The sequence below is a fragment of the Hippopotamus amphibius genome, chromosome 3 (genome assembly GCF_030028045.1).
Source record: "Hippopotamus amphibius kiboko isolate mHipAmp2 chromosome 3, mHipAmp2.hap2, whole genome shotgun sequence".
Lineage (NCBI taxonomy): Eukaryota > Metazoa > Chordata > Mammalia > Artiodactyla > Hippopotamidae > Hippopotamus > Hippopotamus amphibius.
In genome coordinates, this window is record NC_080188.1 from 57,405,433 (window position 1) to 57,423,158 (window position 17,726).

The 17,726-nt window shown below is 39.9% G+C and overlaps 1 pseudogene; it reads left to right on the forward strand.

Annotated features, from left to right (window-relative positions):
- The first annotated feature begins 227 nt into the window (after window positions 1-227).
- LOC130849897 (60S ribosomal protein L35a-like) lies at window positions 228-569 on the forward strand (annotated as a pseudogene).
- The last annotated feature ends 17,157 nt before the right edge of the window (window positions 570-17,726 follow it).

A 17,726-nucleotide genomic window follows, 5' to 3' on the forward strand; every position in this document is an offset into this window, starting at 1 on the left:
AGGTGTGTGGCGCTCCCGCCGCTCAACTTTGGGGGCAAATAAGTGGGGTAGGCTCGGCGATGTGCCTCTCACGAGGCACTGGTGCGGCTCTGCCGCTCTACCAGCTAATGATTTCTATGGATTCCAGCAACAGGGAGGACAAGATGGAGGAGATATGGGACTGATGGTGCTGGTCCCCTGACCTCCGAGCATGGGTACTCCAGCCTGCTGGGAACAGGACTTCTAAAATGACAAATATGTCTGGAAGGCTGTGGTCCAAGGCCATTTTTGCTGGCTATAAGTGGGGTCTACAGAACCAGAGGGAGCACACAACTCTCCTGAAAATTGAAGGTGTATATGCTCGAGATGAAACTGCATTCTATCTAGGCAGGAGACGTGCTTATGTGTACAAAGCAAAGAACAACATAGTGACTTCGGGTGGAAAACCTAACAAAACCAGAGTAATCTAGGGAAAGATAACTCGCGCTCATGGAAACAGTGGCATGGTTTGTGCCAAATTCTGAAGCAACTTTCCTGCTAAGGCCATTGGACGGAGAATCCGTGTGATGCTGTACCCTTAAAGGATTTAAACTTACTGAAAAGTAAAGAAATAAAAGTGTGGATTTGTTCTCTTGAAAAAAAAAGAGTCTGCCTGCCAATGCAGGGGATTCGATCCCTGGTCCAGGAAGATCCCACATGGCGCAGAGCAACTAAGCCTGTGTGCCACAACTACTGAAGCCCCCGCACCTAGAGTCTGTGCTCCACACCAAGAGAAGCTGCCGCAGTGAGAAGCCTGTGCACCACAATGAAGAGTAGCCCCTGCTCACCACAACTAGAGAAAGCCTGCGTGCAGCAACAAAGACTCAACGTAGCCAAAAATTAATTAATTGATAAAAAAAGAAAATGAAACTATACACTATTTATTAATAGTGTTTTGTATATTCATCTTGTATCCTCCAACCTCACTGAACTTGTTAACTCATTCTCTTAAACGTTCAGTGGACTTTTTAGGTTTCTGTATACAAGATCATGTCATTTGTAAGTAAAAATACTTATACTTCTTCCTTTCCCAACTGGTTGCCTTTTTTTCTTTTTCTTGTTTAATTTCCCTGGATAGAACCTCTAGTACAATGTTGACTAGAGGTGACTAGAAGTGATGAGTGATGAGAACAAGAATGGAGATATCTTATTGCTGATCTTAGAGGGAAAATATTCAGTCTTTTATCATTAAGTATGATGTTAGCTGTCGGTTTTTCATAGATGCTCTCTGTAAGGTTGAGGAACTTCCCTTCTATTCCTAGTTTGTTGAATGTTTTTGTCATAAAGAGGTGTTGGATTTTGTCAAATGCTTTTTCTATTTCTGTTGTGATGATCATGTGGTTTTATTTTTTATTCTATTGATATAATGTATTGCATTAATTAATTTTCATATGTTAAACCAATCTTGCATTCCTGGGATAAATCCAATTTAATTGTACATTGCTGAATATGATTTGCTAGTATTTTGTTGACTATGTTTTGTCTCTATGCATAAAAGACATTGGCCCATAGTTTTCTTCTGATGTCTTTCTCTGAATTGAGTATCAGAATTATATTGGCGTCATAATATATGTTAAGAAGAGTTTCCTCTTCTATCTTTAGAGAAGAGTTTATGAAGAATTAATATTAATTTTTCTTTAAATGTTTGGCGGAATTCACCAGTAAGGCCATGAGCCTAGGTTTTGCTTTTTGGGAAGTTTTTGAATGATAATTCAATCCCTTTTTTGTTATAAGTCTATTCAAAGCTTTTCTATTTCTTCTTGAGTTAGTTTTGGTAGTTTGTGTCTTTCTTAGAATTTTTCCACTTTATCTACAAAGCCATTTTGTAACACGTAAATTTACTGTTACAAATTCTATGAAGAGTCAAAGGGTGCTTTGACAGATAACAACAAAGATGTGGGAGGGATGCCTCCTTTATTTAGGGCAGCCAGAGGCAGTGATATTGAATCTGAACTCTAAAGAATCTGTCAAACACTCTCTTTTCTAGACATTTTACCCAAGCCCGTAGACTTCATTTTCTACTTTTCTGTGACTGTCTTTGTCCATTTAGGTCTGCTATGATAGAATACCACGGACTGGGTGGCTTATAAACAATAGAAACTTATTTCTCACAATTCTGGAGGCTGGGAAGTCTAAATCAAGGCAGATTCCACGTTGGAGGAAGCCTGGCTGCTGGATCATAAATGGCCATCTTCTCCTGTATCCTCACATGGTAGAAGAGGGGAGGGAGCTCTCTAGGATCTCTTTTATAAGGACACCATTCATGAGGGCTCCCATCTCACGTGTTAGTCACTTTCCAAAGTGATTTCCATCTCTTAATACCATCACCTTAGAGGTTAGGATTTCAACATATGAATTTTCAGAGGACACAAACATTCAGTCTGTAGCATTTCATTCCTGCCCCCCCCACCCCAATGCACGTTTTTCTGAGATGAAAAACACCTTCATTATATCCCAACAGCCCCAAAAGTCTTAACTCATTTCAGCATGAACTCTAAAGTCTAAAACCCAGTCTCATTTGTATATCATCTGAATTAGATAGGAGCGAGACTCAAGGTGTGGTTCATCCTGAGGCAAATTGCTCTCCAGCTGTGAGCCTCTGAAACCAACATGCTATGTGCTCCCAAAATACAATGATGGGACAGGCATAGGATAGACAGTCCCATTCCAAAAGGGAAAAATAGGAAAGAAGAAAGGACAGGTCCCAGGTAAGTCCAAAGCCTAATGAATCAAACAATGTTAAACTTTATGGCTAAAGAATGATCCTCTTTACCTGGATGCTCTGTCTTCCACGCCCTCTGGGGCTGCAGTCCTAACTGCATCATTCCCTGGTTGGGGTCGGGTGCCGGTGACTCTACAGATCTGGAGTCAGTGGAGTGCCCCACCCCCACTCAACTGGATATCACCCTAAAGAGGGCTCTTCGTGTTGGCCCTGGCCCTTTGAAATCTAGGTGGAGGCAGTCATGTCCCTGGGCCCTTGCATTCTGCACGCAGATGGAGGAAGTGCTGCACTGATGCTGCCGAAGTTTGCTACCTATGCCCTTCGGAGTGGCAGCCATCCCATCCTGCACTGTAGGGAGGCAGCTGGAGCCACACCCAAGGTGGCAAAGGAGCATGGCACCCAAGTGCTGGGTGTGGAACCTGAAATGTGAGGCAGCGCCGGCCAGGGCCTGCCAAGGGTCTGTAGGTGCAGGAGGCCCCTCTTTTGAAATTGCTGTGCCTCCAGAGCCTTTGTACTCTGGGCCTATGAGGGGTTGAGCCACCCTAAACATCTGTGAATTGCCCTCGGGGCCATTCTTCTGGTTGTCTTGGAGAATAGCTTCTATCGAGATGCTTGATCTATACTAATCTCCTTAGTAAGCAATCACTTGGGCACACGCATAGCGTTCTCTCTCAATCTTGCTTTCTCATTTTTCACAACAGGTAGGCTGAGAGTTGTCTGAGCATTAATGTTCTACTTCGTTTTTGATGAACAATTCCACCAATAAATCATTTCTCTCTGTTTGCGTGTTATTTGTTAATAAAAGTAATCAATAAATAATCTATAATATGAATAGAAAAGAATCTTATTTGTGCCAAACTGAGGACTATAGCCCCAAGACAGCCTCTCAGATAACTCTGAGGAACTGCTCTGGAGAAGCATGGTTTACAGCACAGTGTTATATCTTGTCAGAACAAAGAACATCAAACAAGTCAGGAATACATTCCTTCAAGTTTCCAAAAAAACAGATCATCACATACACAGTGAGTCAGTATGGCCTTGGCACCTGGGAAGGGAGTCTTACATAGAAGGAGTACCAGCATTGCATTCCAGGAAGGGAGACATTTTTTAAAATGGACATTCTTTACTTCTGGTCAATGAACACTTTTCTTTAATAATTAAAACAGATGTACAATGTATGTTTGATCGACCACAAACAGGCTGTTTTAGTTAGCATAAATTTCAAGTTAAATTAATTTTTATTGGAGTATAGTTGCACTACAATGTTGTGTTAGTTTCTGCTGAACAGCAAAGTGAATCAGTTATACATATACACATACCCCCCCTTTTTTTAGATTTCCTTCCCATTTTGGTCACCACAGAGAATTGAGTAGTTCCCTGTGCTATATAGTAGGTTCTCATTAGTTTCATACAGAAATACAAGTATATTGCACACTTTTTTTTTAAACTTAAAGACAAGTCAAAAAGGTGTTTTTTTGAAAATCAATTCCATCTTATTTATTTATTTATTTCATATATTTATTTATTGGCTACATTGGGTCTTCAATGGTGCACGCGGGCTTTCTCTAGTTGCGGCAAGTGGGGGCTACTCTTCGTTGTGGTGCGTGGGCTTCTCATTGTGGTGGCTTCTCTTGTTACGGAGCACAGGCTCTAGGCATGTGGGCTTTAATAGTTGCAGCACACGGACTTAATAGTTGTGGCTCACGGGCTCTAGAGTGCAGGCTCAATAGTTGTGGCGCACGGGCTTAGTTGCTCCGTGGCATGTAGGATCTTCTGGAGCAGGGCTCGAACCCGTATTCCCTGCATTGGCTGGCAGATTCTTAACCACTGTGCCACCTAGGAAGCCCCAAAATGGTGTTTTTAGAATTCGAGAATTTAAAAGATTAAGAATTGGGGTTTGTATATATGTGTATATCAGACAGTCTATCTTCTGGCCAAAAGTTAGAACTTCATAAAAATCTGAGATTTGTTCACTAATGTGAAATAAGCTGTGTGTCCAGGGTATCACTCTCCTGAATTTGTGTGAGTGCAGTATAATATTCAGAGAATGTGACTGAAATTGTGCAACTCAGATTGGGACTTGAACCCACAGGCCAGGACGGGAACCCAGCCAAAATACAAACTGGACTTGAACCCAGTCTTTTTTTTTTTTTTTTTTTTTAATTTTTTTTAAAATTTTTTATTTTATTTTATTTTTTGGGGGGTACGCCAAGTTCAATCATCTGTTTTTATACACATATCCCCATATTCCCTCCCTTCCTTGACTCCCCGCCACCTCGAGTCCCCCCACCCTCCCCGCCCCAGTCCTTTAAGGCATCTTCCATCCTCGAGTTGGACTCCCTTTGTTATACAACAACTTCCCACTGAAAACCCAGTCTTTTTAACTGAGATCACACACCATAAGTCTCAGGACTTAATGAAGCTCAGGTTCTTGATGTCTCATCACAGAAAGAATTCAGTGAGAGACAAAGTGATAGGTAAGAAGTGGATTTATTTAGAGAGAAACACACTCCACAGACAGAGTGTGGGGCATCTCAGAAGGTGAGAGCAGCCCCAGGGTATGGGGTTGTCAGTTTTTATAGGGGTGGGTAATTTCACAGGCTAATAAGTGGGAGGAGTATTCCAGTTATTTAAGGGAAGGGGCGGAGATTTCCAGGAGTTGGGCCACCGCCCACCTTTTGGCATTTATGGTTGGCATCAGAACTGTCATAGCACTGGTGGATGGGTCACTTAGTTTGCTGATGTGTTACAATGAGCGTATACTGAGACTCAAGGTCTAGTGGAAGCTGACTTCTCTGCCACCTTGGGCCTATTTGGTTCTAATGATTATGTTGTGTCCTCGGGCTATGGCATTCTTTTAAAGGTTGTGCCCTGCTCCCTTCCCTCCTGTTTCATGATGAGTTATTCACTGTCATTAGATTTTCTTTAGAAAATAGGGGCTGCTTTTTTAACTGCTTTCAATATGGGAACTTTACCAAAATATCAGGTGTTTGACCTAGTCAGATACAGTGTGTTTTCATATTTTCTGTTGAATTTTGTTGACAGTACTGTAAATTCAGTTATTTTATAACTTAATTTAGAGCATCATCATATTATAGTTTTGGATGACACATTTAGTGTAAGCATATAAACTCCTTGTTTAATTTGGTAAGTAAAAAAGAAAAAAAAAAATCAAGCTAACTTAGGTGTAAGCCAGAATGACGTTCCCATATCTCAATATGCAAAAATTTGTTTCATCATACTAAAGCAGTCAGGAAGAACCAGGTTGCTCCTTCAACACTTTGCTTAGTAATAGCTTCAGCTAAATAGCCAACTTCATTGCTTGCAAGTTCTACTTTCCACAAAACACTAGAACATGAACAAAATTCAGCCAAATTCTTTGCCACTTTATAACAAGGATAGCCTTTCCTCCAGTTTCCAGTAAGACATTCTTCATTTCCATGTGAGACTGAAACCAAGTCAGTCCCTGTGAGGCTCCTGGGCATGGAGCCCTTTTCCCTCCCCAGTTTCTTGTAGGCAAGACTCCAGCCTCTATGATCTTCCCTGAGTTCCAGTGGGCAGATTCAAACACTTGCTAATCAAGGGAGGAGCAGTCAGGAAACCATCTGAAGCAAGATTAAAGGGACCAAGGAAGCTCATCAAGATTAGGAGACCAACTAGGACTTCCCTGGTGGTCCAGTGGGTAAGACTCTGTGCTACCAATGTATGGGGCCTGTGTTCGATTCCTGGTTGGGAGACTAGATCCTTCATGAATGCTGCAATTACGAAGTCTGAATGCTGCAACTAAACATCCTGCCTGCTGCAACTAAGACACAGTGCAGCCTAAAGTATTAAAAAGAAAAAAAAAAGATAAGGAGACCAACCACCTTAGACCCTGCACATACCCTAATCTTGTCAGCAAGCCCACCCTTGAACTATTGCTATAAAACTTCTCATCAAATCCTCCTGGGTTGGGACACATAGGTTTTGAACCCAATGTGTCCCCCTTTGCCTGGCAAAGGAATAAAGCTATCCTTTTCTACTTCACCCAAAACTCTGTCTCCGAGATTCGATTTGGCACCAGTATACAGAGAAGCTGAGCTTTTGGCATCAAGACTGCATCAGAATGGTCTTAAGCATCCATATTAATGTCGAAACTCAGCCTCTGTGCACCAGTGCCAAACTGAATCTCAGAGACAGAGTTTGGGTGAAGTAAAAAAGAATAGCTTTATTGCTTTGCCAGGCAAAGGGGAACACAGTGGGCCAATGCCCTCAAAACTGTGTGTCCCCACCTGGGAGGATATGGTGAGTTTTATAGCAAGGGTTCAAGAATGGGGTTGATGATAAGGATCAGGGTGTGTGCAGGGCTTGCATTTCTTTAGTCTGACCTCAGGTGGTCTCCTGATGAGGTTCTGTGTTCTTGAGGTTATCAAACTGTGACATTCTCTCTGGAACGAAGCATGCTTCATCAAGTAGCTAACATCTTCTATTTGTTGGGAGTTTTAATTCTGCAGAAGAGCTCAAGATATTGTTATGTGTACCCCTTGAGATGGAACCAGGACCCTGTCCCAAGGCTGCACTACTGTTTCTTGACTGCTCCTCGCTTGTCTCTGCATCCACTCCCTTCCCTGATAAGCAATTATTGAACCTGACTTTTGGAACTCAGGGAAGGTCATAGAGGCTGAAGCCTGTGTCTGGTGAAAGTCCACTTCCAAATGTGTAGACAGCTGTCTCCTTGCTGAGTCCTCACATAGTAGCAGTGGGTGAAGGATCTCTCAGAAGTCTCTTTTATAAGGGCATGAATCCCACTCATGGGCTCTGCTCTCATGATCTAATCACCTCCCAAAGGTCCCACCTCCAAATACCATCACACAGGGGATTGGGTTTAACACATGAATATGTGGAGCACAGAAATATTCAGTCTACAGCAGAGTGACTTACACTCTATGGCCTGATATTTCTCCTAAACTTTATACCTTTTATCCAACTTCCTGTTACACATTGATACCTTGAGACCTCTCACAATCACAAGCTCAGGACATCTAACCAAACTCTTTATCTTCTTCTTAATTAAAGACTGTGAGGAAAATACCACTAGAACAGCTTACTTTTATTTCACATTTTTGCATAAACTCTAAAATGTGTAATATACCAAATAAAGCCACAACACATAAACTGTGAAAGAAAATGGAAAGACAAAGTCATCTAGTTTAAAAAAATATTACTACTTTATCAAAAGTTTAATTTCATTATATAGACATGTAATAAACTTACTTCTCTTCCTGGGTTTAGGAGGCCTCAGGTAAGAGAAAATGGGGAAGTGGAAGCAGCTTGATGTAGTGTAGTGTCTTTAAAATATTTTATGTCAGGATTCATGGAAAGAAATATGTTTACACTGCAAGCCAATACATAAGTTCAAAGGCCCTGAGGCGGGATGTGCCTGGCATGTTTAAATGAAACACATACAGCATTTAAAGTCAGACTGGCCTGGGTTTTCTGACTCTGCACCTACTGGCCATTAGGCCTAGGACAAACAAACAACAAACAACTAAATATTTATTTCTAGGCTTTATTTATTTATTTTTTCTTCAGCTTGGGGACATTTAGACAAAAAATAACAACTTCACACTTTCCTTTAATGTTGTTTGAAATAACTGAACAAAAATTCTAATTAATTAATATTTAAATGTGTCTTTGGAAGTTAATAAATATTAATATTATTAATATCTACTATGCTTTTTTTTTCAAATTATACAATGTTGTTAGGAAAGCCTCTGTTTTGCCCTCTGGTTCATTTTAACCCTCAATTGAGAATTACTTATCCAACCCCTAGTTGGTCTCAGAAGTTTCCTTATTTGTGGTATGAGCAAAATAACTCTGATGTATACAGTACATCTCCTCCCTGGGAAATTGTCTGAAAGAAGCCTATACTTTCTGACAGGTTTGCTTAAAACTTATCTCTTTATTTGGTAATCACACCTAATGCTGAGGGATCATGTCTTTCCTTTAGTCTTCAGCTTTTTCACTGTAATTTTTTTGATAGTATAAATTATTAAAGAATAATATTTATCAATAAATGTATTTCTTAATGGGGCAGTGAATAACATTTTAGTAGTATTTTAAAAGATAACTGAAATTTTATTAACTAGATTCTTTGAAAATATAATACATTTACATTGAGCTGGAATAGTAAACCTAATTCAGAGTCCTGTATTTTTTTAAGGATTTTTATTGAGATATAATTGACACAATAAACTGCATATATTTAAAGTGTACAATTTGATATTTTTTTCCTTATTAGTAGTGTATATATGACAATCCCAATCTCTCAATTCGTCCCACCCCAATCCCTCCCACCCTTGCTTTCCCTGCTTGGTGTCCACATGTTTGTTCTCTACATCTGTGTCTCTATTTCTGCCTTGCAAACAGGTTGACCTGTACCATTTTTCTAGATTCTGCATATATGCGTTAATATATGATATTTGTTTTTTGCTTTCTGACTTACTTCACTCTGCATGACAGTCTCTAGGTCCATCCATGTTTCTACAAATGACCCAATTTTGTTCCTTTTTATGGTTGAGTAATATTCCATTGTGTATATGTACCACATCTTCTTTATCCACTCATCTGTTGGTGGACAGTTAGGTTGCTTCCATGACCTGGCTATTGTAAAAAGTGCTGCAGTGAACATTGGGGTGCATGTGTCTTTTTGAATTGTGGTTTTCTCTGGGCATATGCCCAGTAGTGGGATTTCTGGGTCATATAGTAATTCTATTTTTCGTTTTTTAAGGAACCTCCAAACTGTTTCCCATAGTGGCTGTACCAACTTACATTCCCACCAACAGTGCAGGAGAGTTCCCTTTTCTCCACACCCTCTCCAACATTTATTATTTCTAGATATTTTGATGATGGCTATTCTGACAGGTGTGAGGTGATACCTCATTGTGGCTTTGACTTGCATTTCTCTAATGATTAGTGATGTTGAGCATGTTTTCATGTGTTTGTTGACCATCTGCATGTCTTCTTTGGAGAAATGTCTATTTAGGTCTTCCATCCATTTTTGGATTGGGTTATTTGCTTTTTTGGTATTAAGCTGCATGAGCTACTTATATATTTTGGAGATTAATCCTTTGTCCATTGCTTCATTGGCAAATATTTTCTCCCATTTTAAGGGTTGTCTTCTTGTCTTGTTTATGGTTTCTTTCGCTGTGCAAAAGCTTTTAAGATTCATTAGGTCCCATTTGTTTATTCTTGATTTTATTTCCATTATTCTAGGAGGTTGCTCAAAAAGGATCTTGCTTTGATGTATATCATAGCGTGTTCTGCCTATGTTTTCCTCTAGGAATTTTATAGTGTCTGGCCTTACATGTAGGTCTTTAATCCATTTTGAGTTTATTTTTTTTTGTATGGTGTTAGGAAGTGTTCTAATTTCATTCTTTTACATGTTGCTGTCCAATATTCCCCACACCACTTATTGAAGAGGTTGTCTTCTTTCCATTGTATATTCTTGCCTCCTTTGTCAAAGATAAGGTGTCCACAACTACTGAAGCCCGCATACCTAGAGCCTGTGCTCCACAACAAGAGAAGCCACCACAATGAGAAGCCAATGCACCGCAATGAAGAGTAGCCCCCGCTTTCCACAGCTAGAGAAAGCCTGCATGCAGCAATGAAGACCCAACACAGCCAATAAATAATAAATAAATAAAGAAGTAAATAAGTAAATAAATAAATAAAAAAAACCAAAAAAGATAAGGTGCCCATATGTGCTTGCGTTTACCTCTGGGTTCTCTATTCTGTTCCACTGATCTTCCTTTCTATTTTTGTGCCAGTACCATACTGTCTTGATCACTGTGGCCTTGTAGTATATAGTTTGAAGTCAGGAAGCCTAATTCCACCAACTCTGTCTTTCCTTCTCAAGATTGCTTTGGCTATTCAGGGTCTTTTGTGTTACCATACAAATTGTAAGATTTCTTGCCAAGACCAGCTCGGCGACTCGAGGTGAGTGACGGGTGCCGCAAGCTTAAAGAAAACACAGACACAGATTTAAGAGAAAGATGGGACCGGGGGACTCAAGACCTCTAGGATCAAGAGCCTTGCTGATTGATCCCACATTGCTTTTATTGAGTTCTTGGCATAGCCTAAGGGTCTAGCTTCCAGTTTAGTCCCATAAACAAGGTTATCTTTGAAATAAACACACAACGCCTCACATGACCGGGGCAATGATATTTGTTTGCCTCCTGGGTTCGATTTGACTAGGTGTGGATCTGAGCAGGGTGCAGATTTGAGCTGGGCTTGGAGAGCAAAGCAGCCCTGGGGGCAGGAGACCTCTCTCAGAAGGATTAGGGGTCTGTGCCCCACCCCTGTTGGCCCCTCTGCAACTGTGCCTGTCTTAGGTTGTTCCTCCCCTGAGGAATCTTACCCGTCTCTGGCTAACCAGCCATCCTCCAGGGCCAAACAGGGTGATATGAGGTGTGCAAGTGAGAAAGGGGCTGCGCCCCCAGAGAGGGTCAATATTCTGTTTCCACGGTAGCCTATGCCCCCATAGTCTCCACACCCAGCACCCTTAGCTCCTCCACTGCTCAAACAGGACATTCTGCATCCAGTCACTCGGCCCACATACTTTAATTACTTTTAGTAACATTTACAAGGTTTCAGAAAGACTTCTGAATGTCTTCCCACAATTTCTTGTTCTAGTTCTGTGAAAAATGCTGTTGGTAATTTGATAGGGATTGCATTTAATCTGTAAATTGCTTTGGGTAGGAGAGTCATTTTCACAATGTTGATTCTTACAATCCAAGAACATGGTATGTCTCTCCATCTGTTTGTATCATCTTTGATTTCTTTCATCAGTGTCTTATAGTTTTCTGCATACAGGTCTTTTGCCTCCTTAGGCAGGTTTATTCTTAGGTATTTTATTCTTTTTGTTGCAATGGTAAATGGGAGAGTTTCCTTAATTTCTCTTTCTGCTTTTTTGTTGTTAGTGTATAGGAATGCTAGAGATTTCTGTGCATTAATTTTGTATCCTGCTACTTTACCAAATTCATCGATTAGTGCTAGCAGTTTTCTGGTGGAGTCTTTAGGGTTTTCTATGTATAATATCATGTCATCTGCAAAGAGTGACAATTTTACTTCTTCTTTTCCAATTTGTATTCCTTTTATTTCTTTTTCTTCTCTGATTGCTGTGGCTAAAACTTCCAAAACTATGCTGAATAATAATGGTGAGAGTGGGCACCCTTGTCTTGTTCCTGTTCTTAGAAGGAATGCTTTCAGTTTTTCACCATTTAGAATGATGTTGGCTTTTGGTTTCTCATATATGGCTTTTATTAGGTTGATGTAATTTTACTTCTATGCCCATTTTCTGGATAGTTTTTATCATAAATGGATGTTGAATTTTGTTAAAAGCTTTTTCTGCATCTATTGAAATGATCATATGGTTTTTATCCTTCAATTTGTTGGTATGATATATCACATTGATTGATTTGCATATATTGAAGAATCCTTGCATCCCAGGGATAAACCCCACTTGATCATGGTGTATGATCTTTTTCATGTGCTGTTCAATTCTGTTAGTATTTTAAGGATTTTTGCATCTATATTCATCAGTGATATTGGCCTGTAATGCTCTTTTTTTGTGACATCTTTGTCTGGTTTTGGTATCAGGGTGATGGTGGCCTCGTAGAATGAGTTTGGGAGTGTTCCTCCTTCTGCTATATTTTGGAAGAGTTTGAGAAGGATAGGTGTTAGCTCTTCTCTAAATGTTTGGTAGAATTCGCCTGTGAACCCATCTGGCCCTGGGCTTTTGTTTGTTGGGAGATTTTTAATCACAGTCTCAATTTCCGTACTTGTGATTGATCTGTTCATATTTTCTATTTCTTTCTGGTTCAGTCTTGGAAGTTTGTATTTTTCTAAGAATTTATCCATTTCTTCTAGGTTATCCAATTTATTGGCATATAGTTGCTTGTAGTAGTCTCTCATGATCTTTTGTATTTCTGTGGTGTCAGTTGTTACTTCTTTTTCCTTTCTAATTCTGTTGATTTGCGTCTTTTCCTTTTTTTCCTGATGAGTCTGGCTAATGGTTTATCAATTTTGTTTATCTTCTCAAAGAACCGGCTTTTAGTTTTGTTGACCTTTGTTATTGTTTCCTTCCTTTCTTTTTCATTTATTACTGACCCGATCTTTATGATTTCTTTCCTTCTGCTCACTTTGGGGTTTTTTTTATTCTTCTTTCTCTAATTGTTTTAGGTGTAAGTTTAGGTTGTTTATTCGATATTTTTTTGTTTCTTGAGGTAGGGCTGTATTGCTATAAACTTCCCTCTTAGAACTGCTTTTGCTGCGTCCGTACCATATTTTAAATGCTTGAAAAGAATAATTATTACATTTTTTGTTAGACATTTAGCAAAAGTTATCTTTAATTCTCATAGCTTTGTGATGTTGAGTGCCATATCTCCTCATTTTAACAAGCATAGGGAAGTTAAATAATTTGCCCAAATTACATGGCCAAAGGAAAAAATATTATGAGGACAGGACTTGGGAAATATTTTTAGGTGCGTTTTTTATATTTTGTGCAACTTACTGCTCTGGGTCACCCCACCCATTGACATAATAGTTTCAGTTTTTCAGAGGGAATAATAGATATGAAATAGAAAAAAGAAGTGACTGTCAAATGGGATTTCTGAGTCTGCAGCACAGGACTAATCTTGAAAGCCAGGCTTTGTCAAGTGAAAAAGGGCTTTACAATTTCCTTAAGCATGCAATAACTTATTAGGAAGCAGGACTGGTGGGTGTGAAGTTTCTCTTGATTGAAAGAACATCAAAGATATGAAGAACATCCTTGCCATAAGGGAAGAGAAAGAGAGAAGCAGGCTACTTATGACCCAGTGAATTATGGGAAAGAAGAGAGAGATAACAGTAGTGAAGTCAAGTATTAAAAATCCAGTAACCTGGCTTCCCACTCCAACCCCAACCCCAATGTTTCTGTTTATCCAGTTCCAACTCTTGATAATACTTACTTCTCTATGTTGTGAGGAATAAAGTTTGGCTGGGTATTAATGGCTTATAAGACCTTAGGTGATTTGACTCTTGTGTCAAAATTTTCACACAAAATAAACCCAATCATAGAAGCTAAGCCAAATAGGGGTTTATTTTTCTCATTAGTTGAGAAGCAGGATATTCGGGATTGGTGCAACTACTTGAGGAAGTCATAAAAGACTCAGGATCCTTCTTACACCCTACTGTGCCAAACTTATATGTGGCTTTTGTCATTACGGTCTCAAGGTGACTGCTCCTTCTCTAGAAATTGTGTCCTCCTTTCAAGCAGGAATAAAAGAGGGAAGGGGAAACGGCAGAGGGTTAATTGTTCCTGCCAGATGAGCTAGTCTCTTTATCACCAGGAAAATAATAACTTTCCCAGAAGACCCACACAGCAGGCTCCACTTTTATCTCATTGGCCAGGAAGGGTCAAATGACCACTTTAGTTGCAGAGGTTGCAGAGAGGTAAATTTTTAACTGGATGCATGTCTACATATGACATGGAAGAAGAGAGAGTGGGTAAATGGGTACTGGGAAGCAATGAGCTGTGTCCACCATACTGGCCCATGTCTCTGGCTTCCTAGCTGATCACGATTCCCCTGGCTTACTACCTTGCTTTAGCACACTGACTTTTCCCTTTCTTGATTATGACCAAACTCTTTCTTATCTCAAAGATTTTTGCACTTACAGTCCTCTCTGTCTGAAATGTTCTTTCCTCAGCTTTTCCAGTAGCTGGCAAATTCATGTCTTAGGTATCTCTCAAAGCACGTCCTCCTCACAAAAGCCTTCTCTGACACTCCTCCCTTGTAATCTAAAGTAGCCACTTCTGCTTCAATTATTCCTTTCCACAGCAAGTTGTCTATTTCCTTCATTGTACTTCCTAGGACTTTGTCCATCTTGCTCATGAAGGGGTTCAGAATGAGTCTCCCTTAAATGTGCCACTTTGGCATGTGGATTATTTTGAGGGGAAGAGAATCAAGTACCAACTTTTTACTGCCCCATAAGCTGACTAAAAGAATTTAAATAGAGGGCCTGGTCCAGAAAGAGAGCTATTACCAGAGATAACTACAGAGTATGGTCTAGATGTGGTTGGCTGGGGAGAGCTTAGTGAACCTGTTTATTCAAATTCCTCACTCTATCTTATTGTCTCTGCGTGGCATGACAAACTTTGTTTACCAACATTTGCTTTTCCCATCTTTCTGTGAGTTGTCTTCTTTCCCTTTGAAGACCCAGATCCCTACCCTCTTCTGCTTAGCTCAGGATGGCCTATAAGCTTTAACTGCCTCCCTGTCTTTGACCCTCTCATATCTGTGTGAGCCTCCCATATGTACAAATTAAATTTGTTTTTTTCCTCCTGTTGATCTGTCTTCATTAATAAATAAGCCAAAAATATTTAGAAGGGCAGAGAAAAAGTTTTTCCTCCCTTACATTCACAGTTGTATTCCTGCATCTAGGGCAGTGCTTGGTAAATAGTAAGTAATCAGTTAATATTTGTTGTATACAAAATAAATGGAAAAGGGGAGAACAGTTGGAATTCTTATTTTTACATACCTATCAATTCCAGTAACCATATACACTGCCTTCCTATTTAAAAGTATTTTTTTCTCAGCATCTTTTGTCTGTTTCACCAACTATTATAAGGTGCCCTGAAGTGTTGGTATCTGGTTTCTAAATAAAAAAATAAAATACAAGACAAAAGCCCTGGGACTTCCTAGGTGGTGTGGTGGTTAAGGATCCGCCTGTCAATGCAGGAGACATGGGTTTGAGCCCCGCTCCGGGATGATTACCACATTGCAGAGCAACTAAGCCCATGAGCCACAACTATTGAGCCATGTGCTGCAACTGCTGAAGCCCACACGCCTAGAGCCTGAGCTCCACAACAAGAGAAGCCGCCTCAATAAGGAGCCCACATACTGCAATGAAGAGTAGCCCCTGCTCTCCACAACTAGAGAAAGCCCGTGTGCAGCAACAAAGACACAATGCAGCCAATACACATATTAAAAAAAAAAAAGGCAAAAGCCCTCACTTTCTTAAGTTCTGATGATACCCATTTAATTTGGGATGTGGGTAGAGAAAGAGTAATATAAAATAGTAAATGCTCAAGATGTTATTTCTGTCCTGTGCAAGAATGGGTTTCAGCACACATACTACACTCTTGTAGACCTGTGAGTCTACAAGAGTACATGTCTCTGAAGGGAGGAACCTAGCAGACCTGGCTGTCTAAGCCAACTGTGGTGCAGGCCCAGTGCCAGGGAGGTGGTTTTGTTTGCACAGCTGTGTAGCTCAGGTCTACTCCAACCTCCCCTTAAGGAATGTAGCATTAGGAGACGAGGGCTTGAAGAACTTCCTATGCTAACTCCTTTCTCTTTCTCCTATTCTTTGATTAGAGGTTTTGTGGGTCACACTGCCTTACTCTACTTCTCTCTAATGAGTAATTTGTCAGCTGAACTAATTTGGATGAGCTGAGCCTTTTAAAAAGCCTGCCTAAAACATTTCCAGTGTTAAAAAAGGAACAGTAGGTCCAACATGGAGTCACTTATGCTAAGTCCCAGAGACGCAAACTAAAACTTAATACATAACTGCAGTTTCAGACTCTCTCAGAAATATAACTACCCCACCCCCCCAACCCCCAGCATCGCACAGCATGTGGGATCTTTGGGATCTTAGTTCCCTGACCAGGGATTGAACCCACACCCCCTGCATTGAGAGCACAGTCTTAACCACTGGACCATCAGTGAAGTCCCTCAGAAATGTAATTTTCTTTTTTATTTTTTTAAATTAATTTTTATTGGTGCATTGTTGCTTTACATTGTGTTAGTTTCTACCACACAACAAAATGAATCAGCTATACATATACATATATCCCCTTTTTCTTGGATTTCCTTCCCATTTAGGTCACCACAGTGCATTAAGTAGAGTTCCCTGTGCTATACAGTATGTTCTCATTAGTTATCTATTTTATATACAGTATCAATAGTGTATATGTGTCAATCCCAACCTTCCAATTCCTCCCACCCCCCAATCCCCTTGGTATCCATATTCTCTACATCTGTGCCTCTATTTCTGCTTTGCAATAAGATGACCTATACAATTTTTCTAGCTTCCGCATATATGCATTAATATACAATATTTGTTTTTCTCTTTCTGACTTACTTCACTCTGTATGACAGTCTCTAGGTCCATCCACATTTCTACAAATGACCCAGTTTCATTCCTTTTTATGGTTCAGTAATATTCTACTGTATATATGTTCACTGGGTCTATACACAGAGAAATGTAATTTTAAACCAATCAGTTTGGAATTTCCTGATCAACACCTGTGAGGTGATCTGCATGATAAACCCCTACCTTTCTCCCAAAGGAAGGTGACCTCATCTGAAATAATCCTTTCTTTTCTTCTTGACTCCCTTTTCCCTTCTTTCCTGCTTTTAAAACACCTTCCATTGCACAGCTCCTTGGAGCTCCTTTCTATTTGTTAGATGGGATGATGCCTGATTTATGAATCATTTAATAAAGCCAATTAGGTTTTCAAATTCACTCAGTTGAACTTTGTTTTTTAATACAGTTTAAGCAGAGGTTAATCGTGGTACAACATTGAGAGCAAAGTTTATCTGACCACAGAAAGCAAAGTCCAGATATTTATTTTTCAAAAAGCAAGCATTTTTTAATAATAGAACTTTCTATCTGGATGGGTTGGTAAAGATAAACAAAGCTGGATACTAGTTAAAGTGGTAAGGACATATTTTGTTCAGCAATGCTACAGTATGAACTGAACTTCACTTCCCTGAAACAGAAGGCTGAAGACTTTTCAAAAGTTGGAGTGTGCTAAGGGAAAGGCACTAAGGAGTGTTAAAGTGGTGGATGGGTGGGTGATACAGGTGACTGGGCCATCTGAGTTTGTTAATTGGCATTTGTCAGAGGAGAAAGAAACTTCTATCTTTATGAGAGGAAGCACTAGTTGAAGGAAGTTAGGTCCTTA